General features: G+C 52.0%; 1 protein-coding gene across 1 annotated transcript in view; it reads left to right on the plus strand.

Moving 5' to 3' along the window:
* Positions 1–20,324, plus strand: part of LOC140417302 (receptor-type tyrosine-protein phosphatase U-like) — a 1,277,635-nt gene that overhangs the window by 618,473 nt on the left and 638,838 nt on the right. The gene's annotated exons all lie outside the window — the stretch shown is intronic.

A 20,324-nucleotide genomic window follows, 5' to 3' on the forward strand; every position in this document is an offset into this window, starting at 1 on the left:
CACCATGCTAACATGCTGGCCTTTCACCCCCTGCAGACAATGGATATTGGAATTCAACCAGCAATGGTGGCCTTCCTCCTAGTTGCCGCAGCTCTGGGGGATGCCCTGTTGCAGTATGAGCTGGAGCTGCTGGAGGAGGAAGCTGCAGCAGCGGAGCATGCCCCAGAGGAACAGGAGGCAGCCACCCAGGATGAAGATCCAGCAGCCCAACAGGCCGAGGAGGAGGAGGAGGTGGTGTTAAGAAGGCACCGCATGAGGCCTCATGTGTACCGGCAGCGCCTGTCATTCAAGGACCTGCTGGACCTGGCATGCTGTCGAAGACTCCGGCGGAGCAGGGAGACAATGCGACATATCTGCCAGATCACGGCACACCTGGCACCGCGGGGGTATGGGGCAGGACACCCACTCCCGGTGGCCATCAAGGTGATGGTGGCCCTGAACTTTTAAGTCACGAGATCCTTCCAGGATTAGGGACCTGTCCGGGATCCCACAGACCTCGGTGCACAGGCGCATCCGCACTGTCACGGAGGCCCTATGTGCTCAGGCGGGTCAATACATCATTTCAATGTGGACTGAGCCCACCAGGACAGCAGAGTTCGCTGCCATCGATAGAATGCCCCGGGTCCAGGGGGTGATCGAAGTGATGCATGTCCCCTAACGAACACCGGCTGATGACAGGTCGCTTTACACCAACCGAAAGGGGTTCAACCCGATGAACCTGCAGCTGATATGTGACCATCAGGGGCAACACAGAGGTGCACTGGTTAGCACTGCTGCTTCACAGAGCTGAGGACCCGGATTCCATCCCGGCTCCGGGTCACTGTCCATGTGGAGTTTCCACATTCTCCCTATGTCTGCATGGGTCTCACCCCCACAACCCAAAAGATGTGCAGGGTAGATTGGCCATGCTAAATTTCCTCTTAAATTGGATAAAAAAAAGAATTGGGCCCTCTAAATTTATTTTTAAAAATATATGTGACCATCAGCTGCGCATCATTCACGTCTGTGCCCGATGCCTGGGGAATCAGCTGGCGAGCCGGCATTTGGGGCCGGAAGCTCGTGAGGCCTCGTTCAGTGGACCAATTAACATTGAATTGTGTTGCCTGCCTGGCTGCGCCGAGCGCCGGGAAACTCGCGATCACTACAGTATTTGGAAATTGTTCCGGAGAATCGGGCATTGAGTAGCGGTGGGGAACTTGCCAGCAGAGCCAACGGGAAACACCCTGAAAAACCCACCACAAATGAACTTCGAAATTTTTTGGGTGAATCACTGGGTGGGATAGAAGACCTTCAGCTGAGCAATATTTGCCTCCGGGATATCAGTGAGGCAAACGCAATAATGTCCGCCTTTACCCCACAGTGAAATGCCGGTGAATCTGAGATCCCAAATATAGCCACTAATGGACATGGATTTAGAACCACCCGTAGAATCTCCGATATAGTGTTGAAAAAGGAAGCACAGAAGCTGGGAAGTTTGGTAAGACCAAAACATATACGCACGGTTAGATGGGGCAAAGAAACAACAATCACATTTGTCCTCCACCTCTGGGAAAAACCCACTCACCCTTGCCTTGGTCAAGTGCGTCCTGTGTAACAACTTAAACTCAATCAAACTCAGCCAGGCACAAAAGGACATGGAGTTGACCCTGTAGAGGGCCTCCCTCCAAGCCTCATCAGTAAGCAGAGGACCCATCCCACTCTCCCAAGTCGCACTCGCCCCATCCAGTGGGGTGGGATCTGACAAGAGAATGTAGCCATGTAGGTCTGAAATAGACACCTCACCAGGCTGAGCCAAGGTTAAAACCTTCTTCTGAAGGAAGGGAGTGGAGCCAAAGTAAAGATAGGATACACCTTACGGAATCTGAAAATAATGAAAGACGCTAGAATTGGGCAACTGTAATTTGTCAGCCAGCTCCCTAAAACTGACAAATCGCCCCTCTACAAATCGGTCCCCAAAATGCTCAAGTCCCTTTGCCTTCCAAAATGAAGGATCCAAACCAGAAGGTTGATGCACGATCAACTGAGGCTTTATTGCTCTAAGATGTGTGGCCTCCCACAGCAGCTGGTGAAATGGCTGCAGCATGGAGGACACACATATTTATACTCCGCCTACTGGGTGGAGCCAGAAGGCAGGGACTACCAACGTACCTGTAGTACAGGTCCTACCATACATGACCTAATAGAGGTGCAACAGTGGTTTACCACATTCACCCCCTGTTAAAATTGAGTCCGGCGGGGGTGGTATTGAACTATATACAACAAATGATTTTCTTTTTTACATTTACGTTTTCAATTTTGATAGAGAGGGAAAAAAAATGTCTTTTGAAGTCCAGTGGACCAGTTTGATATTTAACCGGTCCGGGGCCTTGATGTGCCGCTGGGGGCGACGTAGTTGTGGCGGCAATGCCGATGCTGGTCTGATGTCCGGAGCCTCCGGGAGCATGCTAAAATCCCCTTTATCCTCGAGCGTGGGCAGGGGGAGGACGGATGGTCCCGGGGGGGTTGCTGCTGGGAGCGCCGGGGGAGGGGAGGGTGGTGCCGGGCCGGGGGTGTGTGTGTGACCAACTGGTGCCAGGTCCCTGAGGGAGACAGTATCCTGGCGGCCATCAGGGTACGCCACGTAGGCACGCCACGTAGGCATACTGGGGGTTTGCATGGAACAATTGCACCCTTTCCACCAACGGGTCCGCCTTGTGGAGTCGGATAGGCCTATGGAGCAGGACGGGTCCTGGAGCTGCGAGCCAAGTCGGGAGCGACACCCCAGATGTGGACTTCCTGGAGAAGGCAAAAAGACGTTCATGGGGTGTGTTGTTCGTGGTGGTGCACAGTAGTGACCGAATGGAGTGTAGTGCATCAGGGAGGACCTCCTGCCAGCAGGAGGCCGGGAGGTTCCTGGACCGTAGGGTCAGTTGGACAGCCCTCCATACCGTCCCATTCTCCCCCTCGACCTGTCCGTTTCCCCGGGGGTTGTAGCTTATCGTTCTGCTGGAGGCAATACCCCTTCTGAGCAGGAACTGACGCAGTTCATCAGTCATGAAGAAGGATCCCCTGTCACTGTGGATGTAGGCGGGGAAACCGAACAGAGCGAAGATTGTGTTGAGGGCTTTGATGACGGTGGCAGACGTCATATCGGGGCATGGGATGGCGAAGGGGAAGCTGGAGTACTCATCGACCACACTGAGAAAATACGTGTTACGGTCGGTGGAGGGGAGGGGCCCTTTGAAATCCACACTGAGGCGCTCAAAGGGTGAGAGGCCTTCACCAGGCACGCACAGTCCGGCCGGTAGAAGTGCAGCTTGCACTCCGCACAGACCTGGCAGTCCCTGGTGATTGTCCGTACTTCCTCGACCGAGTCGGGCAGATTGCGGGCCTTTATGAAATGGTACAACCGTGTGACTCCCGGGTGACAAAGACTGTCGTGCAGGGTCCTGAGTCGGTCTACCTGTGCGCTGGCACATGTACTTCGGGATAGGGCGTCTGGGGGCTCGTTGAGCTTACCAGAGCGATACAAAATCTCGTAATTGTAGGTGGAGAGCTCGATCCTCCACCGCTAGATCTTATCATTCTTGATCTTGCCCCGCTGTGTGTTATTGAACATGAAGGCTACCGAACGTTGGTCAGGGAGGAGAGTGAATCTCCTGCCGGCCAGGTAATGCCTCCAATGCCGCACAGCTTCAACGATAGCTTGGGCCTCTTTTTCAACGGATGAGTGCCGAATTTCTGAGGCATGAAGGGTGCGGGAAAAGAATGCCACGGGCCTGACTGCCTGATTGAGGATGGCGGCTAGGGCGACGTCTGGTGCATCGCTCTCTACTTGAAAGGGCACTGTCTTGTCTACTGTCTGCATCCCGGCCTTGGCGATATCGGCTCTGATACGGGCGAAGGCCTGTTGTGCCTCGGCCATCAGGGGAAAATGGGTGGACTGTATGAGTGGGCGGGCCTTGTCCGCATAGATTTGGGACCCACTGAGCGTAGTACGAAAATGTATTTTGAAGTCCAGTGGACCAGTTAGAGGTTTAACTGGTCCGGGGCCTTGTGGTTTACCACAAAGGTAAGAAGAGGTGATTGTTACAAATAGAAGCTAAAGAAGACAGGGAAAGGAGCTTAAAGTGCTGCCAAACTGTTTCCAAATTCTATGGGAGGAGACCATCACTGGGTCTGAGGAAAATCTAACAGGAGAGAATGATAGTGGTTCAGTAATTATGGCATTAAGAGTAGCGGTAGTGCATGAGTGAGCTTTCTTTCAGCACCAAATAGAATAGGGGCCACTAATCCACAGCAAATAGTATTAGATGTTGGCAGCCCAATACAAAAACAATAAATTTTGGAGAGCTGAGCCTCCCACCTGCCTACCTCTTTGGAGCAGAACACTGCGGATTCTGGGATTCTTACCCACCCAAATAAAGACAAAAATCTATTTATTATCCTCAATAAAAAAGGATATGGGCAAAAACATGGGAACACATTGAAGGAAAAATAAAAACCCAGGAAATACATTCATTTTACTCACCAGAGTCAGAGGGAGGTTGTTCCACATTTGTAGATCCACTCTAACACTATTAATCAGTCTTGATTAGTTTCTTCTGAAGTGAGGCCCCAACCCCCAAATCACGGAAACTGGTATTAGAAAGGCGTAAATGTAATGAGCTTAACTGAGCTCTTCTATCCGTGGTGGTTGCGGGCGGGGGGGTTCACTGGAAAACATTCACTCTTGCCGAGACTCAATTTATAATGAGAGGAGGAGCCAAAGTTATTAAGCGCCTTCATTATGCCATCTATGGAGGGAGTTGTGTCCGTAATGTACAGAAGTAGGTCATAAAGCGATACTTGATGCTCCACACCATCACGACAAGTACCCCTATTGCTAAGGCAAACAAATGTGGGGAAAAAGAGCAGCCATGTCTAGTGCCCCTGTTTAAGGTGAAGTAATCTGAGTGTAGAGTGTTTGTCTGAACGCTGGCAGTTGGGGCATTGTACAACAAAAGAATCCAAGAGGCAAATTTATGGCCAAATCCAAATCTCAACCGGAGCACCCGGAACATGCAGACTCCGCACAGACAGTGACCGAAGCCGGGAACTGAACGTGGGTCCCTGGTGCTGTGATACAACAGTGCTAACCACTGTGCTACCGTGCTACCTTTTAATTATTCCATTAAACCTCCCCTTTACGGCAGCTGCTACTGTAAAAAGGGGCGTTCCTTTAATCTCTGCACCCCAGTTACTCTACGCTGATGCTGCCGGGTGCGTGCTTCATGGCTCCTGTCTCATTCAACCTGAGTGAGGAGGTTTGGATGAAACAGGGGCCGAGGAATCTCAATGTGGGTAAATCCGTTGAGACAGGCAATCTGACAGATATTGCCTCGTTGCGGAAGTTAGGTAGCATGGCCCATTGCATCCTGGTTACCCCCATGATGTGCGGGAAATCCCTCAAGGAAGTTCCCACATAAGGGTTTACCCGTCAATTGCCCAGAATGGAAACTTCCTTTGGACAATTGTCCTGCGCTGGGAACCATGCAACAGAAGCGATTTAAATTGCTCACTTTGGATGATTCTGCCAGTTTTACCCTGATAGTTATTGCGAAAGAGTTCGAGGAAAAATCGCTTCTAACTCCAGATAACTGTTAAAAAAAAACCAGACCCAGTCTTGCACGGGATGACCCCACAGGGGACACGCTAAACCGCACCCCCCTCTCCCGCCCCAGCCTCCCCACCAGGCCGGTCCCGAATCCCCACAACCCCCACGAGAATCTCGAATAGATGTTCCCAGTCCACCCCACCAAATGCTTTTTCAGTGTCCGGAGATACCAAAACCTCAGGTTCGGGTGCTGGGGAGGGGGAAAGAGTAACGCTTAAAAGTCAATGTATATTGGCCGACAATTGTCGGCGCTTCTATAAGCCTGTTTGATTCTCTGAAATTGCACCTGGAAGGCAAGGCATCAATCGGAGTGCACAACCTTAACCAGCAGCTTAACGTCCGAGTTTAAAAGTGAGATGGGTCGGTATGAACCGCACTTGGCTGGGTCTCTGCCCCCCTTAAGGAAGAAGAAGAAGTGGCTTGAAGCCTGAGATAGTGAGCCATTGAACATATCCGACATGGTGGCACAGTGCTGCCTCACAGCGCCAGGGACGTAGGTTCAATTCTGGCCTTGGGTGACAGTCAGTGTGGAGCTTGCACGTTCTCCCTGTGTCTGCGTGGGTTTCCTCCGGATGCTCTGGTTTCCTCCCACAGTCCAAAGATGAGCAGGTTAGGTGGATTGGCCATGCTAATTTGCCCCTTAGTATCCAAACGTTAGGTGGGGTTACGGGAATAGGGTGGGGGAGTGGGCCTGGGTGGGGTTCTCTTTTCGAGTGTCAGTGCAGACTCGATGGGCCGAATAGCCTCTGTTCTGAACTGTAGGGATTCTATATCTAATAACAAGGGTACTAGCTGTTCCGAGATCTTTTTGTAAAATTCAACTGAGGCTCAAACTGGGTCTATCCTTATCGTTCAGATGCAAAAAGCACCAGGAATCCACATCCCCCATTTGTGACATTATGGAGGGCAAAGCCCTGGCCATCCCAGATGGAACAAGAGATTTATGATTCAATTTAGGGTCCAAAATACAGTTCAGGTCACCTCCTAAAATCAGCTGGTGCGAGTTAAGGTTGGGGAGAGAAATTAAGAAAGAATTGACAAAATTCATATCATCCCTGTCATGGACATAAGAAATCCACCCAAGATGGCCATTGGGCCAAGTCAGATGACTCGACAAAGTAGAACCTACAGACACTATCAACAAACTAACGCTAAACCCCTCCCCCCATTCTCAACAACGCCATATTCAAACAGTAGAAACCAATACCTTATCCCGAAACCTACAGTTAACGAAATGATAACTAAATACACACTCTAACTCATTCTCACAGATTATTGTGAAGAGCTGCAGAAAACTCTTTATCCCAGCTCCCATTAACTAACCCCTTTGTTGGAAACTCCCAACTGGAAATTAAAAACTTATCTAGCTTACAACGCCACATTAGAATATAATTATCGCGCCCAAGGACAACGGTGAAAAGAAGAAGGGAACAATAAACTGGTATAAAGAAAATGAATAGCAGAATACCCTTTTTTTGTTTGGAAATATTTTTGTTACATTTTTAAAACAATTTTAATACAAAACCTACAAAAACACAGCATAACAATTAAACTGTAAAAGTCCCCTCCCCCACCCCCTCTTCCCTTACAGCAGTAAAACTTAGTTACTAAATGCCCAACACCCACGTCCCAACACCCAACACCTACAGTTAACAACCAGATCTATTGCTAACAGCTGCTATCTGTAGTAAAACCCTTCCACTGACCCTCTCACGATAAACCTAACCTTCTCGCGACGTATAAACTCCATCAGGTCACCCAGCCACGCCGGGACGCTTGACCCAGCCCATGAGGATCTCCCTCCTTGCCACCAGCAAAGGCCTCACCCCCATCCAGAGTTCCGGCACATCCGAAACCCCAAAAATCGCCACTAATGGGCAAGGTTCTAATCCAATGTTAGAATTGGCAATATTGTCTCAAAAAAGGAGCTCCAGAAGTCCACCAGCTTTGAGCACGACCAGAACATGTGCGCATGATGTGCCAGGCCCCCAGACATCGATCACATCTATCATTGACACCTTCAAAAAATTGACTCATTCTAGCCTTCGCAAAGTGTGCCCACACTGCTTTCAGCTGGATGAGACTCAGCCAAACACAGGACAAGGTCCAGTTCACCCTCCTCAGTGCCTCACTCCAAATCACCTCCTCCAAGATCGGTCCCAGCTCCTCTGTCTGTTTTGCCTTCACACCCTCAACAGAGCCCATCTCCTCCCCCCATCCTCCGCTGGTATATACTCGTTCACTTTAACCGATTGCACACGGCCCGCCAGGGAGAATGGGAGACCGTCCAATCTTTGCAAGTCCGATTTGACGTCTGCCACCAGAATCATACAATGCAATCTCCGGAGATTCCCCCAGTCCCTTGCTAACTCAACACCCAAATAACAAAAATGACCTCCAGTTCGAAGGGCACTCCCCTAACCACTGCGCCCCCTCCCCCCCCACCCCACCTCATCAACCCAACCACAAAATATTCACTGTTTCTTATATTTACCTTGTAACCAGAAAAGGCCGCCAAACGCTGCAAGATTCCCATAATATTATCTATTGATTCCTCCGGATCCCTCACACATAATAGTAAATTATCGGCATACAACGAGACCCTGTGTTCCACCCCAGCTCTAACTGTTCCTCCCCATGTATTTGAGGACCACAGGGCCATGGCTAGTGGCTCTGTTGCTAGTGCAAACAGTAAAGGTGATAACAGACGTTCCTGCCTGGTATCCCAGTAAAGATGAAAGGGTCGGCGGTCACTTTGTTAGTGGAAACACTGGCAAATGGGACCATATATAACAGCTGCACCCATGCCGCAAAACCTGGCCTAAATCCAAATTTTTCTAAAACCCCAAACAGATAGTCCCACTCTACCCGGTTGAAGGCCTTCGTATCAAGCAAAATTATGATCTCCGGCCCGCTCCCAGAGCAAGCACCACATTCAACAGTTGTCTCACTTTTGCTGTCAACCTACGCCCCTTAACGCAACTGTTTGATCTCCCCCCCCCCCCCCCGCCCCCAACCTCTGACAGAAAAGGTTCCAGCCCTAATGCCAACACCTTAGCTAAAAGCTTTATGTCCATATTTAAGAGGGAGATTGGTCGATACAACCCACAATCTAAGGGGCCCTTGTCTCTTTTCAAGAGAAGGGAAAATGAAGCCTGCCTCAGTGAATGTGGAAAAGCGCCTTTTTCCAAGGAGTCCCTGAACATCCCTAACAATAGAGGGTCTAATAGGTCTATGAATTTTTAAATAAAATTTTACCTGGAACCTGTCAGGCCCCGGTGCCTTCCCCGACTGCATCAGTTTCATCGCCTGCTTGATCTCATCCAACTCCAGTGGAGCTTCAACATCCTCTCGTAACTCCTCCTCCACCTTGGGAAACTCGAAGTCACCCAAGAATTCCCCCATGTATTTATCATCCCGTGGATGGTCCGACCTGTATATATTTTGGTAAAAGATCTTAAATGCCTCATTTACCTTCTACTGATTGGGGACCAGCCCCCATCCCATTTCCTAATCTGGGCAGTCTCCCTCTCAGTCTCCTGCTTCCTCAGTAGGTATGCCAGGAGCCGACATGCCTTCTCATCTATTCATATTTAGCTCAACTCAGTTGTCGTACGGCCCTATCTGTAGTGATTAGATTAAACTGTGTTTGCCCTTAATAGTTCTTGGGATGGGCTGTCCGCATACTTACGATCTACCTCCACAATATTGTTGACTTGTTTTTCCCGCTCCCCCCTTGCCTCCAGCTCTACATGGGCCTTGAAAGATAATTTCTCCTCTAAGTACAACCTTCTGTGCTTCCCAAAGTGTCAAGAGAGAGACCTTCCCGTAGTCATTGTTCAAAATATAATACTGGATAGCCCCTGAGATCCTTGCACAGAACCCAATGTCTGTTAGCAGACCCACATCCAGCCGTCATCCCTTTCGATGCCCTTTACTTACCCCTAACTCAAGGTCCATCCAATGTTGGGCATGGTCAGAAATGACCACCGCCAAGTACTCAGATTTCTTCACCCCTGCCACTAGCGCTCAGCTGACAACAACAGTCAATCCTGGAAGAAACATTTGGGAACTGAGGAGAAGAACAAGAACTCTTTTTCCCCTGGGTGACCAAACCACCAAGGGTCTGCCCCACCCCACATCTTCCATAAAAGCAGTTAACGCCTGATGCACGATCAATGACCACGAAAGCGAGGTTGTAGTTCAGCTGAAGGCTTTAATAAGCAGCTCAGGTACAGAATGAAGGCTGCTGGGGCGGCACGGGCTCTTATACCCTGCCTAGCAGGGTGGAGCTACCATACCGCTTGACCAATAGGAAGCATACAATATCTACCAATGGTGTTCCAGCATTACCAGGTACAGTAATACCTCTACACAGACTACCACATTCACCCCCTGTTAAAAAAAAAGTCCGGCGGGGGTGGTGGCCTGATGCTACAAACATGGCAACGTGGTAGAATTAGTTATGGAGGTACCGTAATACCTCCGTACAGCGTTTTGTAACTATTTACAATTCTAGTAACTATTTACAATTTATGATTTATATTTACAATTTAAAATGAAGCAATCAGTCGATCGGGGTCCCTGGTCGTCTTTTGTGATCGTCGGAGCTTCGGTGGTGACTCCAGTGGAGGCTCGGGCATCTGTAATTCCGGGAGCGTGGCCTCGATCTCTGTGGCAGCTTCGACACCCCTAGATGGCGCTGGTGGGGAAAACGGTTGACCTGGGAAGGGAGCGCTGCGGGGTGCGTCGGTGGGTGGGGGGGCCTAGACGGGGCCGGCGGAAGGACCGATCCTCCTGTAAGGTGCCATGGTGGAGGGGAGGGTGGGACTGGTGGCTGGGGTGTGCGTGGGGCTCCGGCGGGCGCCAGGTCTCATAGGGAGACCGTATCTTGTCGGCCGTCGGCGTATGCCATGTAGGCGTACTGGGGGTTAGCGTGGAGAAGATGGACCCTCTCGACCAACTGGTCCGACTTGTGCGCCCGCACGTGTTTTCGGAGCAGGATGTGTCCGGGAGCTGCCAGCCAGGTCGGGAGCGAGGTCCCAGAGGAGGACTTCCTGGGGAAGATAAGGAGACGTTTGTGAGGTGTCTGGTTGGTTGTGGTACAAAGCAGTGACCGGATGGAGTGGAGGGCATCCGGGAGGACTTCCTGCCAGCGGGAGACCGGGAGATCCCTGGACCGTAGGGCCAGTAGGACGGTCTTCCAGACCGTTCCGTTCTCCCTCTCGACCTGTCCGTTACCCCGGGGGTTGTAACTGGTCGTCCTGCTCAAGGCGATGCCCTTGCTGAGCAGGAATTGACGCAGTTCGTCGCTCATAAAGGAGGACCCCCTATCACTATGTATGTAAGCGGGGAACCCGAACAGTGCAAAGATGCTATGGAGGGCCTTGATGACGGTGGTTGCGGTCATGTCAGGACAGGGGATGGCAAATGGGAACCGGGAGTACTCATCAACCATGTTCAGGAAGTATGTGTTGCGGTCGGTGGAGTGGAGGGGGCCTTTGAAGTCCATGCTGTGGCGATCAAAGGGACGGGAAGCCTTTATCAGGTGCGCTTTCTCTGGCCGGTAGAAGTCCGGTTTGCACTCCGCGCAGATTTGGCAGTCCCTGGTGGCTGCCCTGACCTCCTCGATGGAGTAGGGCAGGTTGCGGGTCTTGATAAAGTGGAAAAAGTGAGTGACCCACTGGTGGCAGAGTTCCTCGTGGAGGGGCCGGAGGCGGTCCACTTGTGCGGGGGACATGTGCCGTGGGACAGGGCATCAGGAGGCTCATTTAGCTTCCCAGGACGATACAAGATCTCGTAGTTGTAGGTGGAGAGTTCGATCCTCCACCGCAAGATCTTATCGTTTTTTTTTATCTTGCCCCGCTGTGCATTATCAAACATGAAAGCAACCGACCGTTGGTCAGTGAGGAGAGATAATCTCCTGCCGGCCAGGTAATGCCTCCAATGTAGTACAGCTTCTACTATGGCCTGGGCCTCCTTTTCGACTGAGGAGTGGTGGATTTCGGAGGCATGGAGGGTACGTGAGAAGAATGCCACGGGCCTGCCCGCTTGGTTGAGGGTGGCCGCCAGAGCTACATCAGACGCGTCGCTCTCGACCTGGAAGGGCGGGACTCGTCGATGGCGTGTATCGTGGCCTTTTCCATGTCCGTTTTGATGCAGCTGAAGGACTGGCGGGCCTCGATCGACAGGGGAAAAGCTGTGGATTGGATCAGGGGACGGGCCTTGTCCGCATAGTTGGGGACCCACTGGGCGTAGTAACTGAAAAACCCTAGGCAGCGCTTCAGGGCCTTGAAGCAGTGAGGGAGGAACTCCATAAGGGGCGCATGCGCTCAGCGTCGGGGCCTATACCTCCATTTTGCACTACGTAGCCGAGGATGGCTAGGCGGTCGGTGCTAAACACGCATTTATCCTTGTTGTATGTAAGGTTAAGAATCTTTGCGGTCTGGAGGAATTTTCGTTGGTTGGTGTCGTGGTCCTGCTGGTCGTGGCTGCAGATGGTGACATTATTGAGATACTGGAGTGTTGCCCGTAAACCGTACTGGTCAACCATTCGGTCCATCTCGCGCTGGAAGACCGAGACCCCGTTGGTGACACTGACGGGAACCCTTAAGTGATAGAGCCGCCCATCTGCCTCGAATGCAGTGTATTTGCGGTCACCAGTGCGGATGGGGAGCTGGTGGTAGGCGGACTGAAGATCCACCGTGGAGAAGACCTTGTAATGCGCGATCCTGTTTACCAGTTCGGATATGCGGGGGAGAGGGTACGCGTGCAGCTGCGTAAATCTGTTGATGGTCTGACTGTAGTCGATGACCATCCTATGCTTTCCCTGTTCTTTACCACCACTACATGAGCTCTCCAGGGACTGTTGCTAGCTTCAATGACTCCTTCACTCAGTAGCCTTTGGACCTCTGACCTAATGAAGATCCGATCCTGGGCACTGTACCATCTGCTCCTGGTGGCGACGGGTTTGCAATCCGGGGTGAGGTTAGCAAACAGGGAAGGCGGATCGACCTTAAAGGTCGCGAGGCTGCAGACAGTGAGGGGGGGTATAGGGCCGCCGAATTTGAAAGTTAGACTTTGGAGATTACACTGGAAGTCTAAACGTAGGAGTGTGGCCGTGCAGAGGTGGGGAAGGACGTAGAGCCGGTAATTTTTTAACTCCCTTTCCTGGACTGTGAGGTTTGCGACACAAAACCCCTTTATCTCTACTGAGTGGGAACCGGAGGCCAGGGAGATTTTTTGATTAATGGGGTGGACGAGGAGAGAACAGCACCTTACCATGTCGGAGTGTATGAATCGCTCCGTGTTCCCAGAGTCGATTAAGCAAGATGTCTCGTGCCCGTTAAGTACAGTCGTTGTCGCAGTTGAGTGTTCGAGGCCGGGACTGATCCAGAGTTACCGAGGCTAATCGCAGCAGTTGAGTGTTCTCTTCGGGCGGTGTGTGGTCAGCCGAGCTGGGGTCCTGGGGGTCCATCCAAGATGGCAGCTCCCATTGGTCGCACATGGCTGGGGGTGCACAAAATGGCGACGCCCATCCATCTAACGTGGTGTCCGCGGGACAGGATGGCGGCGCCCGGGGGCCTCACGTGGCTCTGGAGTAGGAAGATGGCGGCGCCCGCTGGCCGCACGGGGACCGTGGAGAGGTTTGTGGTGGCGGTCGTCTGCATTCGCCGCCGGAGACCGCGGCAATCGCACGGGCCTGGCATACCACCACGAAATGGCCCTTTTTACGCATCCCTTGCAGGTAGATGCGCGGGCTGGGCAGCGCTGGCGGGGGTGCTTGGCCTGCCCACAAAAGTAGCAGCGGGGCCCCCGGGGTTGCCAGGCCGCCTTGCAGCACAAGCTTGTGGGGGGATGGGGGATGTCTCGGGGTCGGCTGTGGAGGGGTTCCACGCTGCCCAGGGGGCTGCCGCGCGGTCGGGAACGTAAGCGCAGGCATTTCTGGAGGCCATGTCCAGGGAGCCGGCAAGGGCCCATGCCACCTTGAGGCCAAGGGTGTCTTTTTCCAGCAATTGCTGGCGGATCTGGGAGGATAACATACCTGCCACGAAAGCGTCCCGGATCAAGAGTTCTGTGTGGTCACTCGCCGAAACATGCGGGCAGCTGCAGTTTCTCCCCAACACCAGGAGTGCACGGTAGAATTCTTCTAGCGATTCCCCAGGGATTTGTCGCCACGTTGCTAGCAGATGTCGGGCATAGACCTGGTTTACTGGGCGTGTATAATGTCCTTTTAGCAGCTCTATTGCTGCATCGAAGTCTTCCGCGTCCTCGATGAGGGTGTAAATTTCCGGGCTCACCCTCGAGTGCAGGACTTGCATTTTCTGCTCTCCTGTGGGTGTGTTTTCGGCCGTTCCGAGATATCCTTTAAAACACGGGCAGCACAAGTGATTAGCACTGTGGCGTCACAACGCCAGTGTCCCAGGTTCAATTCCCTGCTGGGTCACTGTCTGTGTGGTGTCTGCACGTTATCCCCGTGTCTGCGTGGGTTTCCTCTGGGCGCTCCGGTTTCCTCCCACAGTCCAAAGACGTGCAGGTTAGGTGGATTGGCCATGATAAATTGCCCTTTGTGATCATAAAAGGTTAGGTGGGGTTATTGGGTTACGGGGATAGGGTGGAAGTGAAGGCTTAATTGGTTCGATGCAGAATGGCCTCCTTCTGCACTGTAAGTTCTATGTTCAGTGCTTGAAGATTGCCGCTGAGTTCGCCGCGTGGGGGGCTGAGTTGCAGACTCTCCGGCTTGTTTCGGAGCTCCATCCTTTTAAATCTAGCTTATTAAATTGATGCACGATCAATGCCACTAAAGCGAGGTTGTAGTCCAACTGAAGGCTTTAATAAGCTAGATGTTTCCCCCAGCAGCTCAGGTACAGAATGAAGGCTGCTGGGGCGACACGGGCTCTTATACCCTGCCTAGAAGGGCAGAGCTACCATACCGCTTGACCAATAGGAAGCATACAGTATCTACCAATGGTGTTCCAGCATTACCAGGTACCGTAATACCTCTACACAGACTACCCCAACGCCTTTGACATACCACTTGGGACCAGCAATCTTGGCCTCGAACGATCTACCCATGGATCAAGCACACAATTCATGCCTCCTCCAATAATTAGCTGATGGGTGTTTTGATCTAGTATCCTTGCCAGCAGCTGTTTCATGAACATTGTATCATCCCAATACAGGGTATACACATTTACCAACACCACCAGTATCCCTTCTAATACCCTCATTACTATAACATACTCCCCTCCCGCATCTGCTAAACATTTTTTAAATAAGGATCGCCACCCCCCGGGCATTGATGCCAAATCCCAAATGGAAAACTTGGCTTACCCACTCCAGGTCCCATCTATTCCTTAAACATCGTCTTCATATCTGCCCCCTGATCCTCTTTCCCACCCATAATAAAAAGGCCTTAAACTGAGGAAAGATACCCCCATTCTCCCATCATCCTAGCAACCTTCTGGGGATCCACCTAGGCATAGCATTATGGCCCGTAATTCCAGAAAATTAGACACCAGTTAAGTTGGCATGGGTGCAGTGAATAGTATAGCGATAGGACCTAGGGCACGAATCTGTATATATGGTTTCACATTAAACATCTGTGCGCAATGTTACAGCCAGCCTTGGTGCTCTGTCAGAAGGGTGTGAGGGGTGAGCTGATCTAGGCTGGCCTCAGAGAGGGAACAGGTGGGGAGGAGGGGCACAGGAATGGGCGGACGTTGGGGTGGGCTTGGCCCAGGGACTGCAATTCAGCCAATGTGCACCACTCTGGTGTCCCACTGTTCCCCTACCTCCGCCACCCCAGTGATTCCTGGAGGATTCCACAGTAACCCCCTTCCCGTGCCTCTGTGGATTCCCCTCCTTACCTCCTCCCATAATTTTCCCCCTTTTCCCCCAAACCTAGTGTTGTGTACCTCCCCCTTTTGCCAGGTGATCCCTTCCTGGAGCTGCGCCGTGGCACCCCCCCCCCCCCCTCCCTCTCCACTTACTTCCCTGTACCAGCGTATTCGTCAGCCTGGTGGCTCCCCCTCTGGGAGCGACTCCTCCTTTCTCCCCCCCTTCCCCGGTTTATGCCCCCCTCTCCCCTCCCCTATTACATGCATTTGTGAGAAAGCGAAGAAACATTGTCATTAACAGTGGTGCATATGTTTCTATTAATCTTGCTGCTTTCCCAGCCCGCTCCTGTGGATAAATTCCACAGCCTCTTCCGGCGTGGTGAAGTAATGTTCTTTGTTCTGATAGGTCAACCACAATTTAGCCAGGTATAGCATCCCGAACCACACCTTGCTCTTAAATAGAGACCCTTTGGCCCTATTAAACTCAGCTCAGCTCTTGGCCAGGCCGGCCCTATGTACTGGCACACGTGGATTGTGACCACTTCTCACTTGCAGGATCACATGTTTTATGCCCAGTTCAAGTACCGCTCCTTGTCCTGGAAATGGTGGAGCTTGTCGATGATGGCCTGTAATGGTTCCCCTGCCTTGGATCTCTGCCAGAGTGACCTGTCCATTTCTGGAGGCTTGGAGAAGCTTTCGCCCCTAACTAGCTTACCTAGCATCTACGCCATGTACTCTGTCGGGTTCCTGCCCTCAGTGTTCTCCGGCAGCTCCATGATTCTCAGGTTCAGGCGGCGGGATTTCTTTGCCTGGTCCTCCACCTTCCCCTTTTTTGTGAGGGCCACGAAGAATCCAGCATGAGTTTGTAGAATCAAAAAGTAGTTTTATTTACAATTACATATATACAACAGCAGTACTCCCCCACTACTCTTTCCTCTAGCTGGTTCCACCCTGGCCTGCTCTATATATGCAGGTGACTGCTAATGATTTCTCCGCCCTCCTTATTGGGAGAGCTCATACTCACTAAGGATTGTGGGATTTCCAATAGTCCCCAGCCAATAATAACACCCTTCCCTCACCCCAAAGTCTGAGGTATCCACCGAAGACCCTGGCGAAGGAGGGCGTCGGACTCGTTTTGCCTCAGGCCGGACACCATTTGCACCAGGCGCTGGATCGGGCAGCGTGCAATGAGAAGGCGAATGGCGCTTCCACGACGTAATGGTTGTACATCCATAGGCCGTGGGATCGAGGACTGCCCCTCGGAGACGTCCTGTGTCTCCATCTCGAAGTCGGCGTCCAAAACCTCCGTCGCCTTGGCATCTATATCTCCACGTGGTTCTGCAACAACCTGCGCCGGCTTGGAGTGCGGCGCCAGAGGAAGCTCATGAGGATAAATCTCCACTGTGTCTGGTCTCTGTGGCTGTAGAAGTGAGCTCCGGGGGCGGGGAATTTGTTGAAGAGGCGGCCTTCTGGACCGAATGTGGTCTAAATGTTTGCGCTGGAGACGACCCTGGGTTTGCACCTGGTAAGAGATCGGGCCCGTTCATCGAAAGATAATGCCAGAGACTCACTGGGCACCATCAGAAAATTTTTGAATGAACACCGAGTCACCAGGCACAAACTGCTGAATCGGCCGATGTCACGAAAGGCCATTCCCCTGCTTGAGTGCGGCATACTTTTGCGCCAATGTCCGGGAGAACCATGCTAAGGTGGGTGCGAAGTCTTCGGTCCATTAGGAGTTCCGTGGGAGCTACCCCAGTCACCGCATGTAGAGTGGTCCGATACGAAAACAAAAAACGAGCCAGTCTGGTCTCCATAGACACGGAAGACTGTTTCTTTAGGCCTCGTTTGAACGTCTGCACTGCGCGCTCCGCCAACCCATTGGAAGCCGGGTGGTATGGAGTGGTGCAGATAGTGCGAATGCTGTTCATCTTCATGAAGCTCACAATCTCCTCACTTGTGAAAGGACTGCCATTGTCCGTGACAAGCACCTCGTGGAGACCATGCGTGCTGAAATACAAACGCATATTCTCGATCGTTGCGCAGGACGTTATGGCTACCATCTTATGCACCTCTAGCCATTTAGATTGGGCACTGATTAATAAAAGTAACATGGATGTTTGAGAAGAACCAGCGAAATCCGCAGGCAAGCGTACCCAAGTCCGCCCTGGCCATTCCCAGTGATGTATGGGTGCGGTCGGCAGAAGCTTCTGATGCTCCTGGCAAATGGAGCGGTTTTGGGCCACCTTCTCAATGTCGGTGTCGAGGCCTGGCCACCAGACATAACACCGGGCCAACATTTTCATTTTGGTCACACCCGGATGCCCATTGTGCAAGTCCTTTAGTATCAGCTCCTGTCCTTTTTGCGGGACGACCACACGCGTCCCCCACAAGAGGATACCGTCTTCCACGTTAAAGTCTGGCAGCTTAGAGGAAAATGCCCGCAACTCGCCTGGGAGCTGACTGTGCTGCACACCATACAGGATTATGTGCTGAATCTTTGACAGGACTGGATCCGTCTGGGTCCACTCACGGATCTGTGATGCCATGACAGGCAAGGAGTCCATAAAATTTAGGGTTGCAACCACCTCACCTGTTGTGGGGGTTGACGTGGGGCTAGTCGACAAAGGCAATCAGCTCAGTGCATCGGCATTCGCTATCTGGATCCCTGGTTTATGCTCTAGAGAATACTTGTAGGCAGCGAACAGCAAATCCCAGCGCTGGATCCATGCAGAAGCAATGGGTGGAATTGGCTTATCCTCTCGAGAAAAGTCCAAGCAGAGGCTTATGATCAGTCACGATAGTGAAATGGCGGCCCTCAACATACTGGTGGAAGTGTTTCACCGCAAAGACCTCTGCCAGGCCTTCCTTCTCGATCTGCGCGCACTTCTTTTCCGCTGCAGTCAATGTGCGGGAGATGAAAGCTATCGGCCACTCGGCTCCGTTCTCCATCTTGTGGGACAGGACGGCCCCACTACCATTTGGGGATGCATCACACGTAATGAGCAAAGGCTTTTCAGGATCATAGTGGGTTAGTAACCCGGACAACGACAATTGCTGTTTCACCCGCCGGAAAAAAGTGGTTTCTTGCAGCTGACCCCGAACCCAGGTGTGATTCTTCTTCAACAGAAGGTGCAACGGGGCCAACGTAGTTGCCAGATTGGGGAGGAACTTCCCATAATAGTTTATGAGACCGAGAAAAGATCAGGTTGGCCACCTATAGGAGGGAACCATTGGACATTGCTGGGACTACGATGACCCCGGTTGCTTATGGACACCAGGAGGGGCGTTTCCCGCTTATCATGGTGCGTGGCCATGGGCCAAGACTGTTGGGTCAGGACTGGTTGCGCCATTTGTGGCTACAGTGGCAGAACATTCTTCAAACAGGTTCTGGAGGGTTGATGGAGGTACCCAGATGTATTCCTCCGTCCTCCGTCTCCACATCCTCAGGAGTAGTCCCTGCAGGTTCATCCAAATGGAAGGCCCCTGGGCTGGCCCCAGTTTCTGCCGGAACGATGGTGCCTCTGGCGCCCCCAGGACCGGCGTCCGTGATGGGGTCAGCTCCCGCAAGTCCAACACTGACATGCTTCCTCATCCATCGGTTCTGGAGAAGGCTCCCTTCGGGGAGGAACGTCCGGTGGCCACTGGCATCAATATGGACACTGCCCCGCCCAAGGTACAGCAGGGGTTCGGGGAGACGCTTTTGGACGGAGTGGGTTGTGCCCAAAGGTGTGCACCTCTATTCCCTGTAGCTCCTGCACTCTCCGTTCTGCGCTCTTGCAAGACAACACTATCTGGATGGCCTGTTGAAAATTCAATGTTGGCTCGGCTAACAACTTCCTCTGGGTGGCCGCATTGTTTATACTGCAAACCAAACGATTGCGTAACATTTCTGACAAGGTCTCACCATAGTCACAGTACACCACAATCCTGCGTAGCCTGGATAAAACCTCAGCAAGGGATTCTCCTGGGGTCCTCGCTGTTGTATTAAACCGGTAACGCTGGACTATCGTGGACGGGGTTGGGTTAAAATGTTGCCCCACTAAGTTCACAAGTTCATCAAACGTCTTGCTGTCATGCGCAGATGGGTATGTCAGGCTCCTAATCACCCCAAACATATGCGGGCCACAGACAGTGAGCAAAATGACCACCTGGCACTCGTTTACGGTAATGTTATTCACCCGGAAGTATTAACGCATCCGTTGTGCGTACTGCTTCCAACTTTCCAACGCAGCATCAAAGACATCCAAACGTCCATACAGAGGCATGGTGCAACAGAAAAAAATTTCCAACCTGTTTCCAACAAAAATCCAAGGAGGTGGCCTCAGCAGCGTAGACAGCTATCCACTTTAACTCTCATCGCCAGTTTTGTGAGGGCCACGAAGAATCCAGCATGAGTTTGTAGAATCAAAAAGAAATAACTTTATTTACAATTACATATATACAACAGCAGTACTCCCCCACTGCTCTCTCCTCTTCTAGCTGGTTCCACACTGGCCAGTTCTATCTATGCAGGTGACTCTGCTAATGATTTCTCTGCCCTCCTCATTGAGGGTGCTCATACTCACTAAGGATTGTGGATTGGCCATAGTCTCCAGCCAATAATAATCTGGCAGGTTCTAACACCCTTGAGTGCTCCCTGGGCCATCACAAACCTTCTCACTCCGCATCCAGTGAGGTGATCCAGTCGCTCTGGTTGGTGGCAGCCTTCTCCAGATCACGCACTGGCACCTCCTACTCCTCCAGCCACCTTTCCGTCTTCTCCAGCGCTTCCGTGAAGTTGGCCAGGGGCTCTGCTCTGCCACTGCCGGCTTCACCATTGTCATCAGATCGTCCTTGATGGCATCCCT

This window comes from Scyliorhinus torazame, chromosome 1 (assembly GCF_047496885.1).
Source record: "Scyliorhinus torazame isolate Kashiwa2021f chromosome 1, sScyTor2.1, whole genome shotgun sequence".
NCBI classification, from domain to species: Eukaryota; Metazoa; Chordata; class Chondrichthyes; order Carcharhiniformes; family Scyliorhinidae; genus Scyliorhinus; species Scyliorhinus torazame.